The 15,160-nt window shown below is 48.8% G+C and overlaps 1 protein-coding gene across 7 annotated transcripts in view; it reads right to left on the bottom strand.

Annotated features, from left to right (window-relative positions):
• LOC125453689 (microtubule-associated tumor suppressor candidate 2-like) overlaps positions 1 to 15,160 on the bottom strand; it is a 403,189-nt gene that overhangs the window by 343,296 nt on the left and 44,733 nt on the right. The window lies entirely within an intron of this gene.

Raw genomic sequence — 15,160 nt, 5'->3', positions numbered from 1 at the left:
GTAGGTGGATTGGCCATGCTAAATTTCCCATAGTGCCCAGGGATGTTTAGGTTAGGTGGGTAGACATAGGGAAATGGGTCTGGATGGGATGCTCTTCAGAGGGGCAGTGTGGGCTTGTTGGGCCGAATGGCCTGTTTCCACACTGTAGGGATTCTATGAACTTCTGTTATTCAGCTCCATGTTAAGTCCTGAAGGCTATAAATGCTTCAACAGAACATGAGTGTTGCTCCCCCAGCTTGTGAAGGGCATCACTGGTAACACAAAACAATGTATTCAACTGGTAAGTGACCAGACAGTTGGGATTGTTCCTGCAATCAGAGCAGACGTGTTCAGCAAAGCAGTGACCTACTCTGTTATAGGGGAAGACTTCACTGTGAGCAGCAAATACCTCAGATTAGATTGAGTGAAATACAAGTGAATCGCTGCATCCCCTTAAGCATAACCTGTATAAAACAAGAATTAGACCCCATGTGGAGTATGGTGTACTCCAATGGATCCCAATTAGGCTCTGATAATTAAATTGCACTGTTATGAGTGTTCAGCACTTTTCAATCAAAATATTTGCACACTTGCACTGAAAATTTTGAGATGTTATAAAAATAACCCATGTGCTACTATTTGGTTATGCACGAGTAGTTGATTAATTTTATTTTAAGCGGCCCTTCCCCCAAATCTCTGTAGGTAAGATGACTTTGGATCTGATTTTTGCTACTGAGGCAGATAGCACGAGCGGGGATAGGGATTTACAAAAGCAGCAAATGCAGTGGGAGAAAAATCTTTTTCGCACAATGAGTGTATCATGTACAGAATGTATTGCCTAGAAGTGTGGTGGAGGTTGGTTCAAGTGAGGTATTCAACAGAGTATTAGATGATTATTTAATCAGAAATAACAAAGCGTGATAGGAAAGGACAGGAGAATGGCTTAAAATCACACTGCTCTTTCAGGGAGCCAAGGCAGACTTTCTGCGCAGAACAGCATCTTTCTGTAGCAGGACAATGCTCTGGTCTGTGATTCTGTAATCAGGTGTGTATGGGTGAGAGCTCTCTCATTACATGTTTAATCATTCGTCATCTCCACATGGCTCCGAGAGTCTGGTCATAGTAGATACTGGATGAGAAGCGATAGAAAAGGCACAGGAATTACAAGGAAAAATGGATGTGGCACAATGCACATGAAGGCATTCAGGGTCATTAGCAAGATAAGCAAGCATGGAGAAGGCATGGGAGATGGCTGGGGGGCATGTGGGTAATGGGGATGGATGCAGTGAGGTGAAGTGTGGAACCTGGAGGACCAAAAAGCCTTTTTATTCATCTGGGTTGGAGTCTCAAATAAGACAGGTTTCCTCACCAGCTCAGGTAGATAAAACGGGAAGCTGGAAAAATATAGCAGGCCAAGCAGCATCTGAAGGAAAGGAGCAGTCAGCGTTTTGGGTAATTACCCCTCTTCAGGTCCCTGAAGAAAGGTAATGCCCGGAATGTTGACTGCTCCTTCCCTCCATTGCCGCCCAGCCTGCTATGATCTTCCAGCCTCCTGTTTGTCTCCCTTGGATTCCAGCATCTGCAGATTTTTTTTGTCTCTTTCTTACCAGGTCATCTTAGCACTTGCTCATCAGTGTGGGTTGCTTCTGAAATGCTTCCAGTGCCAGTGGGCCCCGCTAATATGGTACACCTCCCTCAAATTAACATTGCACATAATGGGATCTTCAATCTAATGCCAGTTCTGTGAACTGGGAAACTTTCCAAGTTAATGGCCTCAGGAACAAAATCTGAGTCAAATTTTCCTTATCTAAAGATGTGCAGGGGAGGGTCACATAAAATAAAGTGAATGAATCTCTAATATGCATAAGAAATAATATCACAGGGTTATTTCCGTAACAAAGCAAAGTTACCAGTGTACGGCTTTGGAAATAGCGAGTTTTGAGAAGATTTGTAGCTCAGGTTGAGGTTCTGGATGTGAGTTTGCTCACTGAGCTGGAAGGTTCGTTTTCAGACGTTTCGTCAACATTCTAGGTAACATCATCAGCAAGCCTCCGACGAAGTGCTGGTGTTGTGTCCCACTTTCTATTTATCTGGTTAGGTTTCCTTGAGTTGGTGATGTCATTTCCTGCATTGGTGATGTCATTTCCTGTTCTTTTTCCCAGGGGATGGTAGATTGGTTCCAAATCAATGTGTTTGTTGATGGAGTTCTGGTTGGAATGCCATGCTTCTAGGAATTCTCGTGTGTGTCTCTGTTTGGCTTGTCCTAGGATGGATGTGTTGTCCCAATCATCTGTATGTAAGGATACGAGTGATAGTGGGTCATGTCGTTTTGTGGCTAGTTGATGTTCATAGCCACAAAATGACATGACCCACTATCACTCGTATCCTTACATACGGATGAGGAAGGACACCACTTTGATTGGGACAACACATCCATCCTAGGACAAGCCAAACAGAGACACGCACTAGAATTCCTAGAAGCATGGCATTCCAACCGGAAATCCATCAACAAACACATTGATTTGGAACCAATCTACCACCCCCTGAGAAAAAGAACAGGAAATGACATCACCAACGCAGGAAACGACATCACCAACCCAAGGAAACCTAACCAGATAAATAGAAAGCGGGACATAACACCAGCGCTTTGTCGGAGGGTCACTCTTGATGTCACCTAGAATGGTGACAAAACATCTGGGAACAAACCTTCAAGCTCAGTGAACCAGCTTACATCTGGAACTAAATAAAGACCCACTCTCTTGTGGACCGAGAGGAGGAGAGCGCTGTGTTGGAGGTGAAAGGAAGACGTCGGGTTGGCTGTGCACCCTTGCAACCGGTGGATCTTAATGCTGGCTTCGGCCTAACGCTGGTTCGGGGGAGCAGCCAACCTGCAACGATGGCTGCGGAAAGTGCTCGTGCCCCAGGTCAGGGGGTCCGGAACACCACCCATGTTTCCGTAAAGAGGGTGGATGTAGGTGCACCTGTGGACCGCACCTTCTTCGTGAAGAGGGTCCTGTTGGACTGTTGTGGGTTCGCTGCTGCGGACATTTACTGCCTGTAGGATTTTCCCCGGAGGAGGTTTTTACGATGTGACCTTCAGGAATGCCAAGCTTTGCAAGTGCTTCCTGGAGTTTTACAAGGAGAAAGGAGGTGAGGGCCCCCTCTCTGTATTGACCGCTGTCCCGCTGTTTGTGATGCCAGCGCAGAGGAGCCGTATGGTGACTGTACAACCCGCATGTGCCAGCAGTTGATGTCCTGACCTTCCTCGGAAGGTACGTGAAGGTGGAAGGGGACCTAACTGACATCATGGACCCCTTTGGCATCTGGACGAGTAAGAGGCAGGTCAAGGTGACGCTGAGGATGGGTGCGGACGGGAATGTCGTACACCCACCGTCCAGCTTCGCGATCGGCGGGAGCAAGGGCTACCTGACCTACGCAGGGCAACCTAAAGTCTGCCATGCCCGTGGTAGGTCAGGTCACGTGGCGGCCGACCGCAAAGCCACCATCTGCAGGGAGGAGGGACACCTCGCAAAGGATTGCCCACAAGAGAAAAGCTGCAACCTTTGCGGGGAAGCGGGCCACCTCTATAGGGCATGCCCGCAGTGGAGGACCACCTACGCCCAGGTCGCCGGCAGGGACAATGCGGAGCAAGCGCCCCTGGAGGAGAGGAAGGCACCAGGGCCCAGCAAGGGCCCCACTAATGAGCAGGAGGGCCAGGCCGCGCAGAGGGCCCAGCCCCGCAGGATGGGCCAGAGGCCAGCAAAGCATCCCTGCAGGCTCCGCTCCTCGCCGACAACCCAGAGTCAATGGAGGCGACGACAGGCGACCCGGGGAGCGGACAACAATCCGGAAAGCGAGGAGGAAGGTGCGTCGATGGGCCCAGGAACCGCAACCATCAGGCGGGAAGAGGCAGCTACAGGGGGGCTATAAGAGCTCCTCTGACGAGGGAGATTCGGAGAGGGCCCACCCGAAGCAGAAGTTAAAGATCTCGAGGGAGAAGGAAAGCAGCACCCCGCTTCCAGGTGACGGGAGGCGTCCTGAGGCTCCCTCCGACACCCAGTCAAGTGCCGCTGGGGCACTGGAGGGCCCCCCGGAACTTCCAGGCGGGAAGGAGGAAACAGCGCGTCCCCAGCCTGACGCAGAGCCGCATCCTCCTGCCTCCGCAACCCTGACGGGGGGATGCCACCCGGAAGGCAGCACGGACGGTTTCCTGAGCCCGGAGAGCATCCAGCAGTTAGCCCGGGCAATGGGCATGAAGGGACAGATGGAGGGGCTGGACCTTAGGCTTGGGGAGGGTACTGCGGTCACTGCCCACAATGGGGGTACGAGTTGCGAGCATTAATGTGCGCAGTGTCAAGTCCACCACAAGATGTGTATCCACGTTGGCCTACCCGACCACCATCGAGGCGGACCTCCTGTTTCTGCAGGAGTGCGGGATACCGCACCTCGGCAGGTACGGGAAATGGTCTGGCGCCTGGACCTGTGGGCCTTCGATCTGGTCGGGGGGGTAACGACTGTCGCTCCTCGGGCCTGGCTATTCTGCTGCGGGGGCGCAACTTCGCCATCTCTCAAGTTCAGGAGGTGGTGGGGGGGCGCCTCCTAGTGGCTGACGTCACCTACAGGAACGCTCCCCTGAGGCTGATCAACGTGTACGCCCCAGCAGTACGGAGTGAGCGGTTGGCCGTCCTGCAGCGGCTTCCACCCCTGCTGGCTACGTCCAGGCCGGTCATCCTGGGCGGAGACTTCAACTGCATCATCGATGCAGATGGAAGATCCGGCGTGGGGACAGTCAACTGGACATCACGTCCAGATTCCTGATGGGCACGGTGAAGGACGCCAAGCTGCTTGACGTCTTCAGCACCCCTGCAGACGGAGCACAGCGGAGGTACACCTGGTCGCGGCCAGACGGGTCTATCCGCTCAAGGATAGACTTCCTGTTTGTGTCATGGGCGTTCTCGGTCAGGTCCACCAGCGTCGAGCCGGTGTTCTTCTCTGACCACTGCCTCCTGCTGGCTGACTGTCACTTACAGGACGACCAACCGGCCGGCAAGGGGACGTGGAAGCTCAACACGACTCTGTTGACCCCAGAGAACGTCGAGGAGCTTAAGAGGGAGTACGCCGGTTGGAGAACCGTGAAACCACTCTGAGTCTCCAGGCGACTGGTGGGAGACAGTGAAGGAGAACATCAAGAGGCTCTTTGTCCTCAAGGGTGTTCAGAAGGCAAGAGAGAGGCGGGGAAAGCTGTTGCAACTCCAGAAAAGGGTGCAGAACCTGCACCTTGTGCAGTTGATGGGAGTCGATGTCACGGACGACCTCCGCGAGGTGCGGGGCCAGCAAGCCTCGCTCTTCGCCGCGGAGGCCTCCCGGATAATCTTCCGGTCCAGGGTCCGCTCCGTGGAACAGGACGAGACGTGTTCGCGTTTCTTCTTTCAGAAGGTGCACAAAGAGAGCTCTGTGCTTAGCCGGCTGAAGGAGGACGACGGCTCAGTGACGTCGTCTCGGCCCGACATTTTGAGGATCAGCAGATCCTTCTATGCCGGACTGTACGACACGAAGCCCACGGACAGCACCGCCTCAGAGTCGTTCCTGTTGTCTATCACGGAGGTCTTAGACGACGGCACAAGGGAGTGGCTGGACCGGCTGATATCCCTGGATGAGCTGACCAGAGCCCTCAAGTCCTTGGAGAGGAATAGGACTCCCGGAAGCGACGGCTTACTGGTAGAGCTGTATTCCGCTCTGTGGGGCCTGGTCGGCCAGGACCTGCTGGAGCTGTATGATAGTGCGCTTCGGGCAGGGGAAATGTGCAAATCCATGAGGAAGGGCATCATCACCCTCATTTACAAGAGGAAGGGGGAGAGGGAAGAAATTAAGAATTGGCGTCCCATTTCACTTTTGAACGTGGACTACAAAATCCTGGCCAAGGTCATAGCCAACCGGGTCAGGTCTGTCCTGGAGTCAGTGATTCACCCTGACCAAACCTGTGCTGTGCCAGGCAGAAAGTTCACTGAGAGCCTCGCACTCATCAGGGATACGATCGCCTACGTGTAGGACAGGCGGGTGGACACCTGCCTCATCAGCCTGGACCAGGAGAAGGCCTTCAACAGGGTCTCTGATGCTTACATGAGGGACGTCCTCTCCAAACTGGGGTTCAGGGAGGGCATCCGCAATTGGATCCGGCTGCTCTACGCCAACATCGTTAGCGCAGTCTCAATCAACGGGTGGGAATCAGGCAGTTTTCCTGTTAGATCTGGAGTCAGGCAGGGCTGCCCGCTCTCTCCTGCCTTGTTCGTGTGCTGTGTGGAGCCCTTTGCCGCCTCCATCAGGAAGGACGTGAGCCTGAAGGGCGTGACTATCCCAGGCAGCAGAGGCCTTCAGGTCAAGACCTCCCTGTACATGGACGATGTCACAGTCTTCTGCACCGATCGTCGGTCAGTGAGTAGGCTATTGGACATCTGCGGCCAGTTTGAACTGGCCTCGGGAGCCAAAGTCAATAGGGGTAAGAGCGAGGTCATGTTCTTCGGGAACTGGGACAACCGCTCCTTCATCCCCTTCACCGTCAGAACAGACTACCTGAAGGTGCTGTGTGTTTGGTTTGGTGGAGCTGGGGCGTGCACTAAGACTTGGGAGGAGCGTATCACCAAATTGAAGCAGAAGCTGGGCAGGTGGACGCTCCGGTCCCTCTCCATCGCGGGTAAGAACCTGGTTGTCAGGTGCGAGGGGCTTTCGGTACTGTTATATGTGGCGCAGGCCTGGCCTATTCCCTGGGCCTGTGCCGCTGCAGTCACCCGGGCCATCTTCCACTTCATTTGGGAGTCAAGGATGGACCGGGTCCGCAGGGACACCATGTACAAAGACCTGGAAAATGGGAGAAAGGGCATACCGAACGCCACCCTCCCCCTTTGTGTGCGGCTGCAGCAAGATGTGCGTAGACCCTCAGTACGCAAACACTGAGTGTCACTACTTACTGAGGTTCTACCTGTCCCCGGTGTTGCCAAGGATGGGCCTGGCCTCGTTGCCGCGGAATGCTCCGAGTAGTTGGACCGTTCCGTACCACCTGTCCTTCGTGGAGAAAGTTTTGAAAGGAAACACCTTTGACCACAAGGCCGTCAGGCAGTGGTCAGCACGTAGTATCCTCGAGACCCTTCGGCAAAAGGAGAGGGTGGATCCCGTCGTGTGGTTCCCCACGCAGACTGCCAAAGTCGTTTGGCAGAATGCCTCATCGCCAGAACTTTCAAACAAGCACAAGGACATTGCTTGGCTGGCGGTGAGAGGGGCTCTGCCAGCGAGATCCTTTATGCATGCCCGGAATCTCTGCACCACCGCATGCTGCCCTCGAAGTGGCTGCGGGGGGGACGAGACTGTCGATCACCTCCTTCTGGAGTGTGCCTGTGCGCAGGAGGTCTGGAGGGGCATGCAGTGGTATTTGTCAAGGTTCGGCCCGAGCAGCTCCGTGACGCGGGACTCTGTGCTCTACGGGCTGTTTCCGGGGATGCACACCGAGACCAACATCAACTGCGCCTGGAGGACCAATGTGGTGAAAGACGCTCTTTGGTCTGCCCGCAACTTGCTGGTCTGCCAGCTGAAAGAACTGACCCCGACCGAATGTTGCAGACTGGCGCACTCCAAGGTCCAGGACTACGTGCTGAGGGACGCGCTAAAGCTTGGGGCAGCCGCTGCCAAGGCGCGGTGGGGAAAGACCACCGTATGAGCCCCCTCGTCCAGAATAGAAAAAAGAACTCTATCTGGTAACTGGGCCCAGCTGGCGCCTTCCCTAACTGGTCAGGGGGCCAAAGGGGATTGTGCGGAGTGACGACTGCCGGGGTATTTTCTTTGCTTTGTTTTTTTTTTCTTCTTTGTTTTTTTCCTTTAGTTGGTGTACGTACCCCCTGGGTAACCCAGAGCGGCTTGCATGACTGGGTAGGTGTGTAAATATGTTTTAGTTTTTGTACATCTTACGAATAAAGTTTTTTTTTTCAAATAAAAAAAAGGTGATGAAACGTCTGAAAACGAACCTTCCAGCTCAGTGAGCAAACTCACATCCAAGATTTGGAAATATTTTGATTGGAGTGTGTTGCATACTGGTAGCTGTATAATCTCATTATCAGAGGACTGAGAAGTCAATGGAAAGTGCTGATTCTGATAAACAATATTTTATTTATCTCCAAATACTACAACTGGAATAAAAACATTTTCATGTGGTTGGACTATTGTAAAAGCAGTCCAACTATCTGAACTTTACATTCTGCACTTTATTCTAACAGCACAACCTTCGTTGCACTTCATGTAAATAAGCAATGCTATTGCCTCCAGCTACTCAGAGATATCCCTCTGAAAATAAATTGTGTATCTACCAAACATGACAGAATTAAATGGAAGTTACAAAGAAACTAAACAACAGAGGGTAGTAGTGATTGACTTTAGCCCTCACTCCACTTAATACATCCCACCAGAAAATTTTGAGACCTACTGCAGGGTTCGAAGGTGCTGTCAAAGAAGATAGTCTTGATGAGTTGTTGTAATGCTTGTAGATGGTACATCTGCTCTACCGTGCACCAGGGGGGAACAGCATGAATGATGGATGTGGTACCAAACAAATAGGCTGCTTTATCTCAGTCTCCATCTCAGGCAACCAGCTTGTAACTGATGTCCATTTCAAGCCCACCGACTCCCACAGCTACCTAGAATACACCTCCTCCCACCCACCCTCCTGCAAAAATTCCATCCCCTATTCCCAATTCCTCCGCCTCCGCCGCATCTGCTCCCACGACAAGACATTCCACTCCCGCACATCCCAGATGTCCAAGTTCTTCAAGGACCGCAACTTTCCCCCCACAGTGATCGAGAACGCCCTTGACCGCGTCTCCCGTATTTCCCGCAACACGTCCCTCACACCCCGCCCCCGCCACAACCGCCCAAAGAGGATCCCCCTCGTTCTCACACACCACCCCACCAACCTCCGGACACGACGCATCATCCTCCGACACTTCCGCCATCTACAATCCGACCCCACCACCCAAGACATTTTCCCATCCCCACCCCTGTCGGCTTTCCGGAGAGACCACTCTCTCCGTGACTCCCTTGTTCGCTCCACACTGCCCTCCAACCCCACCACACCCGGCACCTTCCCCTGCAACCGCAGGAAATGCTACACTTGCCCCCACACCTCCCCCCTCACCCCCATCCCAGGCCCCAAGATGACATTCCACATTGGCAGATGTGCAGGTGAACCTCTGCTTAATGTGGTATACTGCATCCACTGTACCCGGTGTGGCTTCCTCTACATTGGGGAAACCAAGCGGAGGCTTGGAGACCGCTTTGCAGAACACCTCCGCTCAGTTCACAACCAACTACTGCACCTCCCAGTCGCAAACCATTTCCACTCCCCCTCCCATTCTTTAGATGACATGTCCATCATGGGCCTCCTGCAGTGCCACAATGATGCCACCCGAAGGTTGCAGGAACAGCAACTCATATTCCGCCTGGGAACCCTGCAGCCATATGGTATCAATGTGGACTTCACCAGTTTCAAAATCTCCCCTTCCCCAACTGCATCCCTAAACCAGCCCAGTTCGTCCCCTCCCCCCACTGCACCACACAACCAGCCCAGCTCTTCCCCTCCACCCACTGCATCCCAAAACCAGTCCAACCTGTCTCCGCCTCCCTAACCTGTTCTTCCTCTCACCCATCCCTTCCTCCCACCCCAAGCTGCACCCCCATCTACCTACTAACCTCATCCCACCTCCTTGACCTGTCCGTCTTCCCTGGCCTGACCTATCCCCTCCCTACCTCCCCACCTATACTCTCTCCACCTATCTTCTTTTCTCTCCATCTTCGTTCCACCTCCCCCTCTCTCCCTATTTATTCCAGAACCCTCACCCCATCCCCCTCTCTGATGAAGGGTCTAGGCCCGAAGCGTCAGCTTTTGTGCTCCTGAGATGCTGCTTGGCCTGCTGTGTTCATCAGCTCCACACTTTGTTATCTTGGATTCTCCAGCATCTGCAGTTCCCATTATCTCAAGCTGCTTTATCTGAATGGTGTCAAGTTTCTTGGGTGTTGATGGAGTTGCATTCTTCCAGACAAATGGACAGTGGTCCACCAAAATCCTGCCTTGCACTTAGTGGTAAGTGTACTGGAAGAACAGTCAAGCAGATGGAGGCTAATCCAGAAGGGAGTTCCAGAATTTCAGCTCAGCAACAGCAAAGGAATTGTTCCAAGGCAAGATGGCGAGTAGCATCTGATGCCTTACAGCCTGATGCAATACAGCTCACAGGTTTGGAAGGTATTTTTAAAATGGAGGTTTGGCAGTTGGTAAGGATCTTGCTCTCATTCTCCATTGCATACTTTTAAACTCATCCATATGTTAATATTTCTCAATGTTTCTGCAATTATGTCATTACTCTTGGGCCCAAATCACTGTTGAAACTTCCCTTCTTCTGTGCCCAAAGTGAGTCACCATGGCCGAGAGGCAAAGATATCAACTTGGCAGATTGGACACCCAGGCTCCAGAGAATGAACAGAAAGATGGGGAGCATGTCAGTTGAAATGGAGGGACTGGGAACGATCCTGAAAATACGTGGTAATATTTGAATATTTTTATTTATACCGTAAGATTTTAGGAAGTCGCATTTGTTCTCAATATGCCTGCATGCGCAAATGATCACATTCAAACATGCTTCCTGATTCATGATCACTTAGTCTTCAGTTGAGACTTGCTTCACGTTACATATTCTGATTTCAAATGATGCGCTGCTATATTTAGAGGACCATCAACCTCAGTAGTCAATGTCAATTTTTTCTGATAGACCTGGCCAGAAGTAGAAAGTTTTTGTAAAAGCCATTCTGCCATTGATTGGGAAAGTTAGCAGCCAGAACAGCTGCACATTTGGAGGTCTTTGTCTAAGCAAGGGCTACAAACTTTGCCCTGCAGAATAAATGGGACTGATTCCAGAGCACTGACAACCTCAGCATGAGATGGAAACTCTTAATCAGATGCATTAAATAGATAATTCTTTGATACGATCATAGCATTGGCAGGAGTGTAGCTAGGATCAGCTGTCCTTCATACATTCATTGACAGATGGTGGGCTTACTGCGTTGCAAATTCCACTGGAAAAGCAGTAAGTATGAATGTTTCATTTATAGAATTCTTTCCGCCTGTGACCTTGGCTATAAAGCAAAATTTTTCTTTAATTTAGTAAGTTGCCAAACCGACAACTTGAATCATAGTTTTATTTTAGTCACAGTTGAAACAGGAATGGTTTAAGTATTGAGCAATTCCCTTTAATGTTAATGCTACTGATTCTTAAAATTAATCATTTCCACGCTCATATCACTTTGAAGGTCAACACAAGGGCGCAGCAAAATCACACTCTTCCTAAAGGCACGGAAAGAGATGAATAACAAATAATCACAAGTCATATTTGAATCACGCATCAACAATTAACTCAGACAAACAAAGCAATTTCTGTAACATACCAGCAGGTTATTAAAGTACAATGGTTTGTCAAGTATCCTAAAGTGACCAACAAACAGGTGCACACATATATAACACAGAAGAAATATAAACATCCGGTTTAAGCAGTACTTAAGTATATCATCCCCTTCGGTCATGTGGATCCTACATATATTCTCACATTTTCTTATGAGAAGTAGAGATGCCTTTTTTCACAAAGTCCCTACAGTGTGGAAACAGGTCTTTCGGCCCAATGAGTCCACATCAACCCTCCAAAGAGCATCCCACCCAGACTCACCCCCAAACCCATCTTATCCCTGTAACCCTCTATTTCCAGTGGCTAACCCACCTAGCCTGCACATCGCTGGACACTATGGGTAATTTAGCATGACCAATCCACCTAACCTGCACAGCTTTGGACTGTGGGAGGAAACCAGAGCACCCAGAGGAACTCCACACAGTCACCTGAGGATCCCTGGCACTGTGAGGCAGCAGTGTTAACTGCTGAGCTGCAGTGCCACCCGCATATGAAACCATAGTGTAAAATCACAGCAAAAGTGATCAAAAAAGGATTGAGCAAAAACAACTTTGAATGACAAAGTAGCACACCAAAAGACATTTCTGTATATATTTCAAAGGTAAATGTGCCTGAAAGTATTTCAACTGTCTGAATAAATATGTCATATGTAACAATACAGATTCATGACTGTTCATCAGATTCTATACTTAGATAAGTGTTTCAGCAGAAGGGCGGCTAAGGCAGGAGTAGAAGCAGGCAATATAACAGAGGTGAAAATAGGCATAATTTGTGACAGAGAAGACAGGGGATTGAAAGTTCAGCTCTTAGTCAAATAGACTACAATGACTGTGCAAAATTTGTTCAGTCTGAGACAATGCTTTGTGACAAGAGAGGAATTAATGACAATAGTGTAAAGATTGTGGTAATGTTTGAAGGCAAAGACTTCACTTATCCCAGTTTTCAGCTGAATGAAGGTTGGCCCTTACCCCAGCCAGCAGAGCTGCAGTGAGATGAAATGTAGATAAGATGAGGCTAGGTGTTATTAATGTAAATTTGGAAGCTGATTCCATGTCTGCAGATAATGCCATCAAGCTACATTGTACCAGTGACAAAGAGGAGACAAAATTAGGTGCTTGATTAAATCCTGGGGTAATAACACTGAAGGTACTTTAGCAACAATTGAATAAGTAGGAATGGAACCAAATTAAGACAACCCCAATGAGCAAAACAACAGAGAGGAGGCATTAGAAGATGTGTAACTAACTATTTAAGCTGCACACGTCCAGAGGCATGAAGATGGATAAAGCACTATGGTGATTGTCTTAGAGAATATTATGTGTAACTCTTCCCCACTGTACGGTTTCTGTACTCCCATAGTCCTAGCCTCTCCTTCAGCTCACCTTGTCCTTTTGTTCTCCTTAGCAGTAGAACCAAAAGAATTAGTCTCACATGTATTCAGATGATACTAAGCTCTATCCTGTCTCGGCTCCTCTACAGTATGTGTTGGTATTATAGCCAATCTTGATTATTTCACAAATGCTTTCAACCATATGGGTTGGGAAGCCTGAAGATCTGGAGCCAGATTTTCATGGTCCCAAATGTCCCGAATTGAGGCAGGACTCAGAAGGAATTGATTACTTAAGTGCAGTGGCTACAGATCTCATTTCCATTCCCATCTATGTCCATTTTCCTGCGAGCAGGGCGAGTTATGACAGTGCTGTGATTGGAAAATTGAACATTGTGTTGGCCAGTTTGTTCTTTCTGTGAGTTAGCAATCACCCAACTTAAAAAATCCAATATTGCAAATGCAGGAAAGTCTTCAGGTGAGTTTAGAAAGTTAATGCATAAAAAGGTGGCATACATTTCACATTACTAAAAAGGTAGCCTTGTACGATAATCAAATACAAATACTTAATCTTTTCCAACTCACTTTACATATTCAATCTAGACATCTCTTGAGATTGGAATTCTGAAGTCTGTTTGTTTACTCTGGGGATTTTACAGGCTCTTGGCAGCATGCTTAAACATTTCACACATATTTGACATTGTTTACACAGATGCTTTGAAGATGCTTTCAAGTGCAGGTCTGAAATAAATAAAAACAGACATTCATGGAGAAACTCATCAGGTCTTGCAGCATTAGTAAGAGGAAACAGTGTTAACATTTCAAGTCTAGTGACCTTTCTGGACAGCTGATTTTGAAGAAGGGTTACTAGACTCAAAATGTTAAAGCTGCCAGACATACTGATCTGCTCCAGCAAAGGTCAGTTTTTGTTTCAGATCTCCAGCAACCATCTTGTTTTATTGCATCGAAGAGGCTATCATTTAGCCAAGGAAGTTTAAGGACCATTCGAATTCCTCTACTTGGTAATATATGGCTTGTGAGCTCTGTTTAGAAAGTAGATGGTGATTAAGGGCAATGAAGGTAAGGGTTTGAGAGTGAGGCTGACAGGGCTGAGGGGATAGGATGAAGGGTAGATTTAAAATGGTCAGTAGGTTTTGTATATAGACAAATCACTGATCAGCACAGAAATACAGGGCTAAGGTTTTTTGGGATTGGAAGAGGACTTTTCAACATATCCATTCTATTTGCATCTATTTGCATCCTGTTCAATCCTATGAGAGTTTAAGACCCCAACTTCTCCATCACAAAGATCATCCTCATAACGTTTTCCTCTGTCCCTAACTTCTGACCATCTTCCGTTGAAACCTGGTTTTGTCACTTCCAAAATAATAAAGTGTAGAGCTGGATGAACACAGCAGGCCAAGCAGCATCTCAGGAGCACAAAAGCTGACGTTTCGGGCCTGGACCCTTCATCAGAGAAGCTGACGTTTCGGGCCTACACCCTTCATCAGAGAGCCTCTCTGATGAAGGGTCCAGGCCCGAAACGTCAGCTTTTGTGCTCCTGAGATGCTACTTGGCCTGTGTTCATCCAGCTCTACACTTTTTTATCTTGGATTCTCCAGCATCTGCAGTTCCCATTATCACTTTGTCACTTCCAAATTTGTCCTCTCGGCTGGCTACCTATTCGCTATGCTCCATAAACTTCACCCAATCTTCTATCAATAATCTATGCCAAGTCAAATTAATTCAAGAAGATCCTATAATCGGCTTCTAACCCAGCTTCACCATCTGCCACCCAGATCCCCAACATGTCAAATTTTAAATAATTTCTTGGCACTTAAGTATGTTTATTAATTCACTCAGTACTATGCCTGACGTATCTGCCACTGCTACAATGGCTCCAACAAGAGTCTCCATTCATTTTCGTCATGTCTCTTGTTCATTCCTGTCTATTTTCACCATTCAAGTAACTACTATGTTCGCATTGTGTGAAATGTAATGTATCCATCTCAGTTTAAGCTTAAGCTATAGAAGGACAACTCACCCGTTTACAGTGTTCATCTGTGGCATGTGGACACTCATGAACACTGCATGTGACTAAGAGCAGTACAGGTATAGGAAGTATCAAAGGCTGCAGAATTTTGAGCCCCATGGCAGCTGAAGTCACTGTGATGTATCTGCACTTAGTGCAGTTTTACCAGTATATCTGAACCTGGTTTTTTCTCTAAAAACAAACAAACGTGTTCACCAATAATGGAATAAATATTTAAATAACTTAAAACCCAAACAGAACCCTTTACTAGCTCATTTTTTTTGGCTGGGGTAGCACTTGTTGCCACCCCTATTTGCTCTGGAAGAGGTGCTG

This window comes from Stegostoma tigrinum, chromosome 6 (assembly GCF_030684315.1).
Source record: "Stegostoma tigrinum isolate sSteTig4 chromosome 6, sSteTig4.hap1, whole genome shotgun sequence".
Lineage (NCBI taxonomy): Eukaryota > Metazoa > Chordata > Chondrichthyes > Orectolobiformes > Stegostomatidae > Stegostoma > Stegostoma tigrinum.
The sequence above is the reverse complement of the archived record's forward strand: the minus strand, read 5'-3'. Positions and strand labels throughout refer to the sequence as shown.